General features: G+C 41.6%; 1 long non-coding RNA gene across 1 annotated transcript; it reads left to right on the top strand.

Annotated features, from left to right (window-relative positions):
- The first annotated feature begins 8,535 nt into the window (after window positions 1-8,535).
- LOC111244530 (uncharacterized) lies at window positions 8,536-13,099 on the top strand. The gene is made up of 3 exons (XR_002670928.2): window positions 8,536-9,012; window positions 9,432-9,574; window positions 9,689-13,099. It is a non-coding gene; the product is annotated as an uncharacterized LOC111244530 (long non-coding RNA).
- The last annotated feature ends 2,734 nt before the right edge of the window (window positions 13,100-15,833 follow it).

The following is a 15,833-nucleotide window of genomic DNA, read 5'->3' as shown; positions in this document are numbered from 1 at the left end:
GATTAGTCGGCTTCTGGTCTTTTCCCAGCTGCACCATTTTAACTGTTGAAATAAGCTTGTTTTTTTCAGCAGACAGCTCATACGTCATTCAGACTCTAAATAGGTAGAACTGTATCAACCGTTTATAGAAACAAATATATATATATATATATATATATTCCGTAAACTAGTTAAAATTTAACGATATATTTTTGATAGTCCGTTATGAAACTTCAATAGCCCTTGAAACTGATGCGTGAAGGAAGTGATTGAGGGATTATTATAACAGCAACCGTAAAGTTAATTTATAGAAAGCGGACGGCATATAAAATAATAATAATAATATATAATAATAATTACTGGCATCATAGTCATGTCTGCATCAATTAGCATTAACAGAAATGTGCCTTAGGGATATGTATTAGTGGATAGAGTTATGCATATGTCGAACTTTAAATAGAGTTCGAAAACTTGACTATTTTTCGCTTCAGTGCATCTTGTCCTAAATATCGAGGACAACCCTTCTAATCCTATTCCTCGATGTCTATTATACTCAATATAGTGCCCACATATCCAACTAAAGTAAGGAACAGGAAATATTCTCATCTAAACGCACGCCGCCAGATCAAGCCGTGACATAAAACATATATGATTATTATTGACGAACGTCAACCATAAATATGGCCCAAATATAAAAATACATATCGTAATTTCGAGAGCAGATTATACGGAACGGGCGAACGGTGCTTGATTTGCTGTGCCTCTTGAATAAAGCTTATTACTTTCATAGAAGCAAGAGTGTGACGTAGAAGCGGTTTTTCCTTAATGCTGCATTGGTCTGTCTTCGCTAGCCTCAAACGTACATTAGCTATACATATAAAGCTGCTTACCTAAGTTCGTATGCCTCGACAACAAGCTTAGATCAACTAAACACAGACCTCGCATACGTTAACGTCAAGCGCATATTATTTATAAATTATTCCGTCTATACATGATTATGAGCAAGTTTTCCTAGGAGGGTATGACTCGCACGTTGCTCTGTCGGCTTGCATAGTAGCTTTTGCAAAGACAACATAAACGGGTGGTCGGTGAAGCAAACACGTCCTGAAGTCCTGATACTGATGGTCTTACACGAGTCACTAGGACGCCGCAGGCTAGGATCGAATTAGCAATTGAGTAGTTTCGCTGATCTCAAATTGATAAATCCCCATTTCTCTATAATTTCATGAAGATTTTTTCTATTTAATTTTAGTCACGCCATCAACTCGATCGCCCGTTCCCTGCCTAACTTAAGTGTACTTGTTTGGTCTATAATTGAAGGAAGAACACGTTCTTCTTCATAAGAAGGGCATCTTCGGGTTTACAACGTGCGAGATTGTCCCGTTAATCGTCACTGCAGCCCACTGCACACATCATTGGCTATCAACAAGCGCCATCGATGCAAGCCTCGCGAAATTATCTAGACAGCTTAGCATTTTTTTTCGCTGACGAGGCGAGATGGGATCAGAGAGACGTGTACAGCTATTCCGTAATGGTACCCAACGATACTCTGATCGTCGAAACACAACAGTCCTTATTCAACATGATTAGCACAAGGACGACGACATACAGCGTCTCCTTTGTCTTTTACCTTTCATATTTCGTACAGACAGAATGTACACGCGAAACCAGTTGAAAGCCAGAAAGAACGGTGATTTATTAACGCCGATAAAAACAGGGGTGGGCAAAAAGGCCTTTTTGATGTTTATAAAGAGTCTATTCGAGTGTGAATTGTAATCAAACTATCGGTTATACCACATAAGCATCCGGTTAGATTCGGAATATTATAGTGAGATATTCTAATGATATGATAAGTCTAGGATACCTCTGATGCTTACGAGATGTTAGATTGGAGAAGTCGTTTTGTGATAATTCGATGAACATTTTGTAGCTTACCGAAGAGAAAGTAAAATTACGCGATATACGTTTTCTATTTCCGACAATGCGTTCAACTAGTGGCTTTATTATTTGGCTAAAGCAGGCCAGCTAGAATATGCGTCGATGACAGCGGCTCTGAGATGTCGATTTCACTTTTCTACGATAATTATCTATTTACGAGTAGGTATTTCAAATGAAACTGTCCACGGTTTTGCTTTGCATTCTGCCCCGAACAGCTTAATCCTGCATCTGTACATGTAATGGAAGAAAATGTCGCATAGAAACTAGGCAAGCCATTAGACATAATAGTATAGAGTTGCCCTCTATTGTTTGACGCTCGTTTTCAACACTTTGTGTTTTTTTTCAAAGAAATGAGTAAAACTGCGATACTACATTTGCTGCAGAGGAAGTCGCCTATGAATTCTAGATCATGACCCTTTAAGGCAGAACACATCTTCAGAAAGCAACTATGTTCCTTTATATTATATTAGAGCCTGCCATGAGTCATCTGATCCTATTGTACTTTGAAAGGTTACCTGAGCTCAAGTCGGCGATAGTTTTTAGGAACTATTTTTAGGCTTAGAGCTTTGGGGAAAACTGGGTCAGCCAAAATTTCGGCGAACAAATCTTTAAAGTGCAATTACAAAATCCACATGGTTGCTTGACAGGACCCGTGTCTCGTCTACCCCATACGCACATTTACGGCGTTGGCTAAACCTTCGCTCAGCGTTCAGACAACAAAATCATCGAAATGAGTTGAAGCCAGTGCTTAGAAAAGCCTGACCAAGATACCATAAGGAGGAACACTCATGGTAAGGCCATGCCGGTCACGTTTTCACTCCACCTCGAGCAGAGGGACATAGCCGCTACCAGCAAACCTTTCTTTTGCTTGGAAGGCGTGGCACGCCGTTTTGCATCAACTCTGTAAGCCGCTATTACTGTGCTGCCTCTTCTTTATGCTGATCCGGACCTCAGGTTTAACCTACAACCCAGGTCACTAGGTATCACTTATGGCCAATGCGTCTATCTAGCGAGTGATGGTCTATAGTGGCATGTTCTTGTGGAAGCTCACGGAAACATCTACTCTCGGGAATTCTAACCTTGAAAATAACTGCTTTCGTAAAGCAACTGCCTTTTACTAGCCGTGTTTATATTTCTATACGTTTAAATTTTCCTAACAAAACTAACTGCCAAGTTAAGCGGTAGAATTTTAATAGAACTCCAGTGACGCAATCGTATCTCCTTGGTGTACCCTTATGTTAGTTCTTTTTCTGAGACATTGAGACGTTTCTATACTAACAAACTGATAACGAACGTCAAATAACTGGAACTGCAACAGCTACCTATACTCTAGTTCTAACAGGTAATTTTCGGCTTCAAGATGCAACGTAACGGAAAAAATTTTGCTTTTATTCGTACAAATCAACAGATAAAAGTCGTTGCTTCAAGTAAATGAATCCTGTAGGCTCACATATATTATTCATAGACGATACGCCTATCGGCTACGCGCGAAGTCGGGGCATTCAATGTGAGACTGCGTCGAGATCTTCTATCATTTTTGAAAATAAACTGGTGCTTTACGGGTTTGTTTTCGGGCTTTGTTACCTCGAACCGTGTCGCTTCGAATCGTTTCAGTCCAAGATGACTATAAAGTATCTTGAAAAGAAAGAACAAAATACTCCAAATTTACTGATTGAAGATCGAATATGTTTTTAGTATGTATGGACGTTGATGCTGGCACGGCTAAATCGATCCGCTCCATGCTTCGATCGCGGGAAAAGTCACTGGGGCAATGTTACGTGAGGCAGGCAGGGATGGCAGAGTAGGCAAGTAGGTCTGATTATTTTGTAGCTAACACCCGTGGTCATATTGAGTTTGGCGTGTTAGCCAATGGTGGATTGATTCGTGACTTCAATATTGAGTAGGCCTGAGCTTCAGCCGCCAAGTTGGAAGAAAGATGGTAAGTGTCAATAAATTTTATCATGAAATTGACTCACATCGAATGGATAGTTCTGTATCAAACGTGTCATAAAAAAACTTGTGATGTGTTTAATATTTAGTCGAGATTGGCTGAACTATAAAATTTAGGGGGACCAGCTGAGGAAACGAAAATTAAACAATGAATAGGATACACAGCATCGATATGTTTTCTTTGAAAGGACTGATGGGAATGGCTGAGTCGAGAGAAATGTCTAAATATTGTGTTTTATTTACTACTTAATGTAGACGGCAGTATCAAGTTCATGCGACCACTGGTTAACATCTAATAATATCATATATAGGTATGCACAAACATTATTATTATGGATTTTTTATGGTACACGTAACTGATTCAAACTATTTGCCCCAAAAAGCATCTGTCGTTTTTTTGTGAGCTGACTGAGCCCTCGATTCTTGCTTTGCTGATACATGTATTGTATGTGTATGCATGGTCACTATGACGGTACAAACAAAAAAAGAACCTTACACACAGTCCAGTTTATTTTCCTACTTTTTGTGGAATCAGCCCCTACCTATTTCAGCATTCAAATTGAAATGATACGCTATCCGCTTCTCTGTGCCTGAAATCCACTAGTGAAAATGTAGGCTTTAAAAAAGCGCCATACTACAGGAAGTTCCCATGAACATGACAGAGCTTGCAAAAAAAGCCAGCGTCGATCGAAGCATTTCACGATCTCGTCAATAAGCAGCAAACAATTGAACAGACACACTTGTGTTATAGGTGGGTCCTGCGCCTTGGTGCTATATTGTGCTACGAGGTTATATTTATTATAATCATAGTTTCTATTTATGCCGTCCATGCGGCTACAGCCTGCGTGCAACATGCTTGCTGTTACCGACTGCCCTTGTCTCTTTCCGTATTCTCCAGCGCAGCTATACGCTTCTCTGGTTTTTTTCTTGCTTCCTAGGTGTAGCTTTAACAAACAGAAGATCACCGTACTCATGAAGCCTAGAAGCCCAGGCTATGCACGTGACACAACGAGGTATCGGTCAAAATAAGGTGGGGTCGGGTGCAGAGCTTATCCCTGCTTGGGCTATCAAGGCTTCAGAGATCCCGCTGTTTCCGAATTTAGCAAACTTGGAGATCCTAGAGAACTGCAGTCCTCTCTGCGTTGACTCAGTCCACCTTTTGTATTCAATCCTCGCCAGCTTTCACAATCCTCGCACTCGACGACTCGCGGGCTCCTTACATGCTTGCAAAAATAACTTTACCGATGCTTATTACATCTCCCAAGTTGCAAAGCTCACAGTTACTTTTTCTGGCAATCAGGCTAGCCCGCCAACTTCACACACTGGCGCACGTCTCATAAGCATACACCATTTTCGAGAGAGAAAAAACTTCCACAAGTCAGGAAAGGCATCGGAGTCCTTATTGCTTCTTTTACTTACCTGGCAACTGAGCTTCGTTTTTTTCAGGTGCAGTCCCGCAGGAATTCCGACATAGTGAAGGAGCTTCGCTAATTTCTAGCTAAGGTCGCTCGACTTTTGTCCTTTGCTGTCTACGAGTTTCTATCCTGCGTTTCTAAAAAACCTATACGAAAACTAAAAGGACACATAGCTTCAAAGTATATAAAATGTCTTGTCTACCTCCAGATACTTCCTAGTCTGTCCTTATAAAATATGTATGTTTTTGTCGATTTTTCGATATTCTCTGGTACAGCGGACATCGACAATCTCAGAATTTTCTCGCGTTAGCGCTTGCCTGGCACGTCTTGTTCCCGCTTTCATCGTCCGAGATCTCCCTTTAGCTAGCTTGGACACAATTCTTTATGGTCGGGTGGCTTTCTTTATCATGTTAATATCGAGCTGGCTTTTCTATAGGCGATGGATAAGCGGGCTGCAAATAGTGTGAACGGTATCAGCAAGATCACGGCACGAATTTTAGTGTTCGATGGGATTACTGCACTCTTAATGAGATGGAAGAACTGCAGGGTACAGACAGGCATATCAATAGAGTGTCAGCTATTCTCTTAGCTGAGGTCGTAAGAGCGTTGTGCCCTCCGAAGACCTAGACTCTCATTGCACCGCATGTTTTTAGCCTTAGGTTAGAACAACCTTAAGTTCAAAATATGTTGCTTACGAAGGCAGCCTACATTTACTTGGACTAGTTGATGACTGACTAGTGATTAAATCTACTACTGAATTTCGTAACTAGTGTATAACAGTAGCACTTTTCTGTGTCCTTTAATAAAGATAGAAACTCCTGCGCTGATTGGGACACTAAAAATCGGCACTTATTTTTCTGCTTATGTTCCATATATTCTCCATCTGTTTGATGAGATACAACGTCATTCAAGATGGACGTTTACTGTGAAGATCAAATAAGCCCATAGGGTAGAAAAACATATCGCTAAAGCCTGTTTTGTTGTATGACTGTCGAAAGGTTTTTGTTAAACTAAGTAGCCTATTATGGCCAACTAGAAACTATATCTTCATTGAACAATCGAGGATGTGACAGTTGTCGAAGCTCCGTCAAAGTTCGACGAGCATTGGTAACCGGTAACAGCTATTGTACAAGGAGTACCTTCGTATCCAAACGACTATTTTGAATTTGCAGGAACATTTGTCAGTCTAATCTCATCGAAACAATTGGTACTCGAGTTACTTTTCATTTCATATAACCTTATTATAATATAACATAACGCTACGGCGCAGTTTAACAGTGCGCTGTTCCAACACACGAAAGAATCGATTAAGTTCCTGCAAACGTTAATGCTTGCACTCAGGTTCCCGCTGACCGACACGAACCCGGCAGGCAAAAAATGTTTTCAGTCATATGTATACCACCGCCATAAACTTCGACCGTTTCGGCCTAATTCCTTTCACTAAAATTCTTTGGTAACAGTAAAGGAAACGTTTACAAAACAATACATAGATTAGCTGAACATGTGTTTTGAGACACCGAAGAGTTTCAGCGTCGACAATAGACATCTGCCATTGAACGGAGCACTGGACCGCGAAAACAATTGTTCCCATGGCCATTGTCAGATTTCGATTTTACGAACAGTTTACTCTGTAGAAACTTAAAACTAACTCGCAATGGCGCAAATCCAAGTGCCTGAAAGTGCTGAGATGGCCCGACTTACGGGACGTACCGTGTATTGTCTAGTAGTCCAGACTCGCTACGTAGTGTGCAGTGAGATAAATCACATAGTAAAGTGTGAAGACTCAGTTCAAAAGGATAATTTAACGGGTTCCTTTGGAGCCCGCATTACCTCGGCAAACGACCTCGCTCTGTCTTGTTTCACTACAAATATTGGTAAACTGAATATCTGTTCTTTAGAGAACGCCATCTATTGTCTTTTTTAATGCATGGAAGCCATTGAAGTCACATAGACTTAAATGTTGAGGGTGCGAGAGCAGAAGACATCATTCGATTCTATGTTACTCGATCCAAGACGCTATTCAAAGGTCTTGCGTCGACGTCGGGTGATTACGTTATGTGCTATTGATTGTCGCGTCACATAGCCATAAGGTTCTAACGGGGTGCGAGATAATTTGGCGGCACTGATCGTTTCCTTTACAAGCAATAATTCATGATGACATGAGTTTACGTCCGGCACAGTCACCAAAGTAACTCCCCTTCCTTTTTGGTGCCAACCACTCGCCTCATTCGTTTCTGATCACTTCCTCTGTAGTGTTTAACGGTAAATTTCCATTTTTAGAATGGTTGCGCTAGTACCAAAGCGTCGTTCTGTTAAAGCCTTGTTATACTGTGTTTGCATTGTTCTTTGGTGGACTCGAACAGCGTTTTCACTTCCGACAGGCAAAAAGGAAATAGTTGAGCATTGATTTTCAGCGCTAAACGTCAACTCGGTTTGTTAATGTGCTGTTCTTTATTGATAGGCAATTAGCTTATGGGCGCAAATAGAAAAAATAATATGAAAGATGTATATGTATCTATCCAATTGCCTGTCATGGTTCGTGATAGAAATTTTCAATCCCCTAAACAGCTCTAGCAAGCTAACATTATTTTGAAAACGAAAGCTGCGTTCTGAAGAGCGTGTCATCATGGCCCGCGTTCTACGGAAAGCTTTTGAGGCGGGGGGGTCAGCTATGAGTCAGTATCGAGCGTATAAGTGATGTAACGGTTTCGCTAGAGAGCACGTTAAAGAGGTAACACCCGCTCTGGACGACCCGTCAGTAACAACAGACAGAAATACCGAATTAAATAGACAACTTCTTCCCCTCGACGACTGCTTAGAATATCGCATCACCACTATAGCAATAGCAATAGTAGAAAGTGAGACATGAATCCTAGCAGCTCCTGTTGCTTCCTGACGCGAGCAAGGCTAGGGAGTTCCCCGTGTGCCTATACGCTCCGCTCGTGAACGTCGCAGAATCAAGACACTTACGCCACCATGCGAGCGTAAACTAACTAGACAACCAAACGATCAGGCTTACCGAACAGACAAATCACACGTTAGTTGCGTGGCCTTTCTGAAGGCCGAGGTGGTTACCGCCTCGGGGAGCGTTTAGTCGAGCGTGATTAAAGGGACGGCATACTCGTGCCCAATGAGTGGCGGGGTGGCAGACCGTCCTGGACAGACATCCAACCGTCGGTGGATGTGAACGCTTACCGGAGAATGAAAGTGGGAGAAACTCCAGACAAATCGATAATTCGTACCCACTCATGGAAATAAGGCACCCGAGCGTGAGCTGAGTGTCGCAAGATCTAGCAGGCTGTGTCAGGCTAGTCGGACAGCGGCCGGCTATCGGCTCAAGCTGCCACTACAGCATCCGATTAGTTACTTACATGAGATCCATTAACTATTTTACTGTCGTGAGTGCCCGCTTGTACGGGTAACAGACACAGTTAATGGTTAAATAGATGGCGCTTTTGTATTGCAGCGAGATCTGTGGTAAAAAGGATAACGAAGGTAGCATTACTGTCAGTGTACAATGCTGATAAGGTAAAGCTAAGTGCGCGGGTGTCGTGTCTAATTGAGTGGCACTATATGCACGATACTGCTTGTTGTCGTTGACATGATGCCAGGTCAAGGTTTTCATCACTGAACTATACTGGACCTTCCAACGGATGGGGAATAGCATTCGCTAGATTTATAAGGAGCATGTGCATTGATGCTATTTCTTTGATCCAACTCTTCTGTGAATGTAAATTTGACCAAAACATTGTTAGCTATGTTATGCGAAGCTGTCAAGGGTATTTTATGAGGGCACAAAATGGAAAATCATTATTCAGCAAACACTGAATATCTGCCCTTTATTCTATAAGCTATGCCGGAACTAAGACAGTGTTTTGTGCGATGATCCTGTAATTATGAACCTTGTCGATAGTAGAGGGCCTCACCTTCCAGTTAATATATTGAGTGTTTCTATAGTACTCCTTGATCGGAAAAGCGACGGCCAGTTTGTGCAATAGCAGATCATATTGTTTGATAACAAACACTTTGTTAATCATACGTGTTTGTAATAATTATATGGGTAACTAAACGGTACTGAAACAATACTCTGCCTGGGTCGCAATAAAAATGCTTACAATCGTCTCTCTCTCTCTCTCTGGCTCTGTTTAGGAAGCGAGTTTACGATCAACATTTTTACCGTCCTCATAATATGGCACACTATCAAAGTGACGTTACAGCGGCCAGCTAGTATAAAGTTTGTGAAGCCTTGTTACGCGTCCAGTATACCGGTTAATACGTATATAACTAAGGGGGTATGTATTGCTGGAATGACGCCAGCTCGCCCAGTAGTTAACTATTTGTAATAGCTACGCTGGCTAGTCGCCATAGTTAACAGCTTCTTCGTTCTGTCCTTATGTTTCCTGTAGTGGAATCAAAGCAACCATAGCGACCACGGACAAGATCTGCACCAGACTGCTCATAGGAGTCCTCCTGTGAACATCATATTTTCTCACATAACAAAAGGGGTAGCAGTCCCCCTTTCGGCTTGGCTACAGGGGCAAAAAAGATCACAGGCGCTCCCTCATTATCCAAAATAGCCGTCCGGCCAAGATACTCGTGGTGAAAGCGTCATCTGCTCACGCTTCTCATGAATGCGATCCACAATGACGGGTAAAACGCGACGTCACTTATAGAGGCGACCAAAACCTGGTACGTACCGTAACAGTGGCAGTATTTTGGTAATTAACTCCCTGCTGTATTTCAAGCGACGCCATATTCAAAAAAGTTCGTCGGGGCCTTATGGCACGGTATGTAATAGATGTCGTAGGCCTCTAATCAACTAACATGAAAGGTACCGCTAAATGCTTGAGACGGCAGGAAATGAGAAAATTTAATAGGTGGATTAACTATGGCTAACGTGGCTACACGACGGCGGCACAAAATAACGGCTGTAACGGTAAGCAGAAAATCGATTATTTGGACCGAAAGAATAACAAGTTGACTTAGCGTGACGAGTAATCCAAACGTATTGTTAGCTCTAGTGGCCTATTTTGGGTCACGTCGGTGTCATAAAAAAGTTTGGAACACGATATAGGATATAAAGGGTATAAAAGCCGCCGTCACTCACTGATACACTGTCAGTCTCCGAGTAACGGGGATTAATATATATATATATATATATATATATATATATATATGTGTGTGTGTATATATAATACGATTCGATAAAACCCATTTGCCGATAGCAGTGTATCCCAGACGCACTCATCGCTCCGAATATAACCCTTCGACCCAGCGGGATTATTCGATTACCTGCCTTCTACCCGAAGAAAAGATACGGGACAAAACTATAGTTTTTACCCCGTTAATTTGTTTGCGTCACAATGTTTACTCGACGATCGCTCGTCTACACAGAAGCTTTTAACTAGTGTTGTCGAATGGCCGAATTTTATCTGGAGCAAAAGCGTCACCTTTATTTTTCTAACACACTACGCAAGCTCTCCGCCGGGTACTTCGAACTCAAGTTGATGCTATCTAGTCCTTCTCGTCGTCGATTGCTACAGAATAAAACATTCACTCGATCCTAAGGCCGACACCGAACCCTTTTATTGTCTACATGTGCCTCTGTGTTCTTCGGCCGCCGAACTGCCTGAATGCTTAATGTTCGGGGGGCCCGGCAGGTGGTTCCGCTACCGCTGAAATAGAGAAGTAGCAATTCAGAACAAGAAGAAGCAGGTCTCAAGGGAAAGACAGGCCAGGCAGCTCATTGGAGTTGCCCTCCAGGAAAACAATTCGACAACGATGAAGATGCCCCTTGCTACAATAACGGATATCGACGAATGCAGTTTTCTTGTTTCTTTATGTGTACGTGAAGACCCCTGTTGAGCAACGCGGAAAGCATAGACGATGCTTTGTAAGCCTAATTTTGATTCGTGTTTCACACTTTGTTTCAAAGTTCGTCTCAGTATAAACTTTACGCAGTGATAGCATAAAGTAATCAAAATAAAAAATAGTATTTGCATAGAGTCATCCAGCTGCAATGAATGCGCACACTAGAAATTCATTCGCCAGACACATCATAAATGGGTCACTCCATGCCGAAAGTGGTCCCGGTAGGGAGTGTCAGGTCAAAAGTGATTCTTAGATGAACAACCTGTCTGTTTACCTGTAACCGAATTTTTTTTTTAACACATAAACAGGTAAGCACTTGTCTACGAGTATTGAGCTATATGATAAGGCATAAAACAGGGTTTATAATTCACCGAAGTTATTTCTATTAATAATCTCTTGAAGGACGGCCCTCCATTAATCGACGATTCGGGCAGGCAGGCCCTGTAGTCTTCTTGTAATATGTGAGGGAACAATCCAGAACAATTATGGAACTTACTAATTGTACTACTGTGACCATAATTATTTATTTCCTAATTAACGTATCAGACGAGGTAGTCAAGCTATAAGCCCTATAATATCAACGATAGTCGGCATGTAGTGATGACGCTTAAAACAAAATAAAAATCTAAAAACCAATGCGTTATGTAATATATAGTTCTGCCTAGTTATATACTTAGGCTACGTCTTATCGTAAGTCTACATCTACGCTTTAGTTCTCTTCATTTGTCGCCTATATGTATTCCGTCTTGAACTTTTCTTTACGCTGACTCTTTTCGAATCCACATTTGTCTGCCCCTATGGTAAATGTATAATGACATAATGGATAAAAAGCCTGAACCAGATAGCGCCAGCCAATACAAATATTGGGCATCAAATTGAGGGATTCTCAGAGATGGGAAGTGACGAAAGAAAGAAAGAAGAATCTTCTCCGTGCGCATTGGAATACTAGCTGTCGCACCCCCTCTAGAGAATCTAACCACCTGGCCTCTAACGCGCAATAAAAAGTGTACTGCCCCAGCGGACACCACAGGACAAAACAGGCCAAGTGCAGTGGAATCAGTCAAACAAATGATTATACGAAAAACGCCTTCCGGAGCGTTTGACAGCGATGTCCAACCAGCGTCTAAGCCACGTCGGATTGGCCGTAAGGACAAACTAGAGAACGATTTTGGGGAATCCCACATTCCTTTGCCGCGATTTCTCGCCTTCTGTCGACATTTTCTAAGTGTCCTTAACAATGGTTGATCATGTCAAGCCGCAAAACTAAGAATGCATGCATATGTCCTAGCATACCTGAAATATCCGCGCCTCGGAATTTGACGGATTTCTAGCTCCTTCGGTATTTTAACAGGCTCGAGCCAAAAGGCCACTCTCAGACTTGTTCCAGAGTTTTTATAGCACACAAATAAGCCCTTTGGACAGTGCTCAGAGCTAAATAACTGGAAGAGAGAAGAAAAGCTACACAAAAACTGTTTAGCGGCCTTCGCCAACAATAAAAGAGAAAGCCCATCCGCACATTTCTGTGCTACAACCAACTAGGGTAAAAGCTGAATTCAGGTAAATTTTTTGAGGAGTTCCTAAAGGCGGATCGCTATGATACACTCGGAGTGTGCCTACGATGGGCTATCGGTGGCGAGTTAACGATAACCGGGCCTTGTTCCCCGGAACCCAGGTTCACCAACGCGACAGGACAAGACACTTAGATTTTTTTGGAACGTTGAAAGAGAAACGATGACGCTCGAGATATTGTTCCGTGCCAGTTCGATATGTAGGTCGGCTTAAGGCGACAAGAAAGAGCGTTCAGGTAGTAAGAATCCAAGAGTGAAAAAACGGCCAGAAAACAATGATGCCGAGCTATATTATTATTGTTATTATTATTATTATAATATATGTATATATAATGCCGAATGCGCAAGGGAGATTTGAGTCATTGTTGCACGGACAAGTACGATTCATCCACGCAGGATTAGTAAGATGATTTATTTTTCAAACGAATTTTTCGAAAGATCATGTTCAGGCTTCAGGTCAAAGCTGGAACAATAAACTAGGGCAATTTCATGCATCCAGCTGTTTTAAGATATGTGGAGATCAATTTGAAAGAATCATAGTCGCATAAAGCTGAGAGCTATTTCGCTTTCGTTTTAATACGTTCAGCGTTGCAAAGATAATATTAGCAAAATACGAAACGTTACCGTGGCGCTGACTGTCTCGATTTGATAGCATCTTGTTAACCCAAATCAATAGAACTTATTATAGCTTATCAACATAATTTATCTACATTGAAATCTAGCTTCTATAGTAACATTGCACGTTCAGCCAGTTGCGGATCCTTTGTTAAACAGCAGTCGAAAAAAACACCCCTTGAGAACGTCCATATCATCTATTATTAACAAATCTACATTCAAAAACATACTGAAATCGTAATGGCCACTAACCAATTAATGAATATTGATCGGCTACTGTATGGAAAAGAAAGTAAATGAAAGAAAGAAAGAAATGTCTGCAGCGAGCGCTATTTGTTCTCATTTTGTGGTCCTGCCAAATGCGTTTTAAGAACTTTTTAGCATAGACTAATTCGAAATGTTTGGAGATGCTTTTCCCGTCGCCTTTGAATTGAAATAGCTCGCTAACATTTAGCAGTCACGAACGGCTCGTAAAATACGTCCTGATGATGAGTCCTCAACATGTCACGCGCTCGATTTATGGAACGCCTATCAGCGTACGCATTGAACGATGATGCTTCGCATATGGAGCTATATGGCAGAAGTAGTCAAGTGACACACAATTGAAACTTTCGGGGTAGCTCAGCCTGCAAGCAGAAGGGTATTAAGCGGAAATCATCAAGCGGAAAGCTTGAACTAATTAAGCTATAGGGATGATGGCAAAACATCGAGCATTTTTTTGTGTGACTGTATGCTGCTGCTACTACTACTACTACTACTACTACTACGAGTCCAAGTAAGTGTTAGTTGTGTTCTATTAAATGGTACAGGAAGTGGGAACAATCTGTGCCTATTTAGATGTCACGGGCGGACGATGTTTACACCACTGAAGGACAATAACCTAAAATTCATGGACAACGTTTAAGCTTTCCAGTCATATGGTATATAATCAGTCATCTAACCAAGACGTAATGTAGTTAGATAAGCAATGGATAACTTTCAACTCAACGTCTAGTAAAATCTCCATGGTGAACACCTGAAGGTCTTGCGGCATGTCGCGTCGGAAAGTTTGTTTTAGCACCGATTTCCCTTGTCACATAGATGTTTGCCAAGCTACAAACAGAACGATGCAAAACATGTACTAAACTTACCATTCGAGTACAGTGTATTTGCTCTTGTGATTCACAGCGAACTGGCGGGTGCGATTGTAGGGGTATCGTACTATCAACACTACATCCCAGGTTACGATCTGATGATGTCAGGCGCCATCTTTCAGTGGCGTAATCCAAAAGGCCACTGTGCGCGGGCCTGCTATCGCGAACGTGATATTGTCCTTGACACCACCGTGCCTGATTACGTTATGACAAAGCTGAATCTCGATTCGACACAGGGATACCTGAGCAGTCTATCAATAACGTTCGAGGCACCTGGAAATAACGTTATTAGGTTTCACTGTACCTGGAAGCTTACTATTGGGAGATATCTCCCACGAATAGGTGGAGGTAGCCTTTTCTACCGCTAGCGTACACTTGAAACCGCTTTTAATCGACGGCAATTTGTTTTAGTTGCCGAGTAAAAAAAAAAAAAAAAAAAAAAGCTTGAATTCCTTCCCATATATATTCTTACCTGAGTCTGTTGCATAGGGATATTTAGCTAAACAGTACAATACAACAGTCTGTTTTAAATTGTTGTTGAGTACATCTCAATATATGCACAGAAAATCGTGCTCATCTTCTATTGGATTAAAATTTTCAACTATTAATTAAGTTTACTGATCATTATTTGAAGACTGAAGCAGATTCAGGGCAAGACTCCGTTAGTGCGTCCACTGCAGAGATGATTTAAAGAGTACCTTAAAAATTCTATTGTTCTATGAAGTGTGAGGGATAGATTTGTTTCGAATATGAAGGAGCAGAGGCCCTAGCACCTATGAATATATCCATTTATTATCGATCCTTCTTTACGGATTCCACAATAGAAATTGGCGTGTCTCAATAATTTGAGTCCATATTTAGTTCAGCTTAAAAGGACAGCAGAAGATTTATGTATTCACACAAGCCACTGTTTCAGTAAAATAGTCGCGATGAGAGCCAGTTAGTATAGCCTGGTGGAGATTTACCACTAACTACGACGCGCTACTAGTTCTACCCCTCTCGCTCTCCTACAGATGACTTTGTCCTATTGGTAGATAGAAAACAATGAACGGTTTGGCGTCCTGGTCGTAACAAAGGACAAGACAAGCCATACTTGTCTGGTTACACAGAAAGATTTTTGCTGATTTAATATAATCGACATATCATCGCTAGGGTAACCAGAAAATCACATTGCCTGTTCCTAATGACGCTAATAGATTGAGGATGAGCGAAGCGATTAGGGCCATAATAGCAGTTTCGCATTGCTGCCAGCGCCTGTTGACTGTTTATAACCTTCAATATCGTAAGAGCTAATAGAAAAACGCGCATTTCAAACGAGTCTGTAGTATCGAGAACGGCTTCGATGCTACTGCCCCTTTGGCTTT

Source organism: Varroa destructor, unplaced genomic scaffold (assembly GCF_002443255.2).
Source record: "Varroa destructor unplaced genomic scaffold, Vdes_3.0 BEIS01000002.1, whole genome shotgun sequence".
Classification (NCBI taxonomy): Eukaryota; Metazoa; Arthropoda; class Arachnida; order Mesostigmata; family Varroidae; genus Varroa; species Varroa destructor.
The sequence above is the reverse complement of the archived record's forward strand: the minus strand, read 5'-3'. Positions and strand labels throughout refer to the sequence as shown.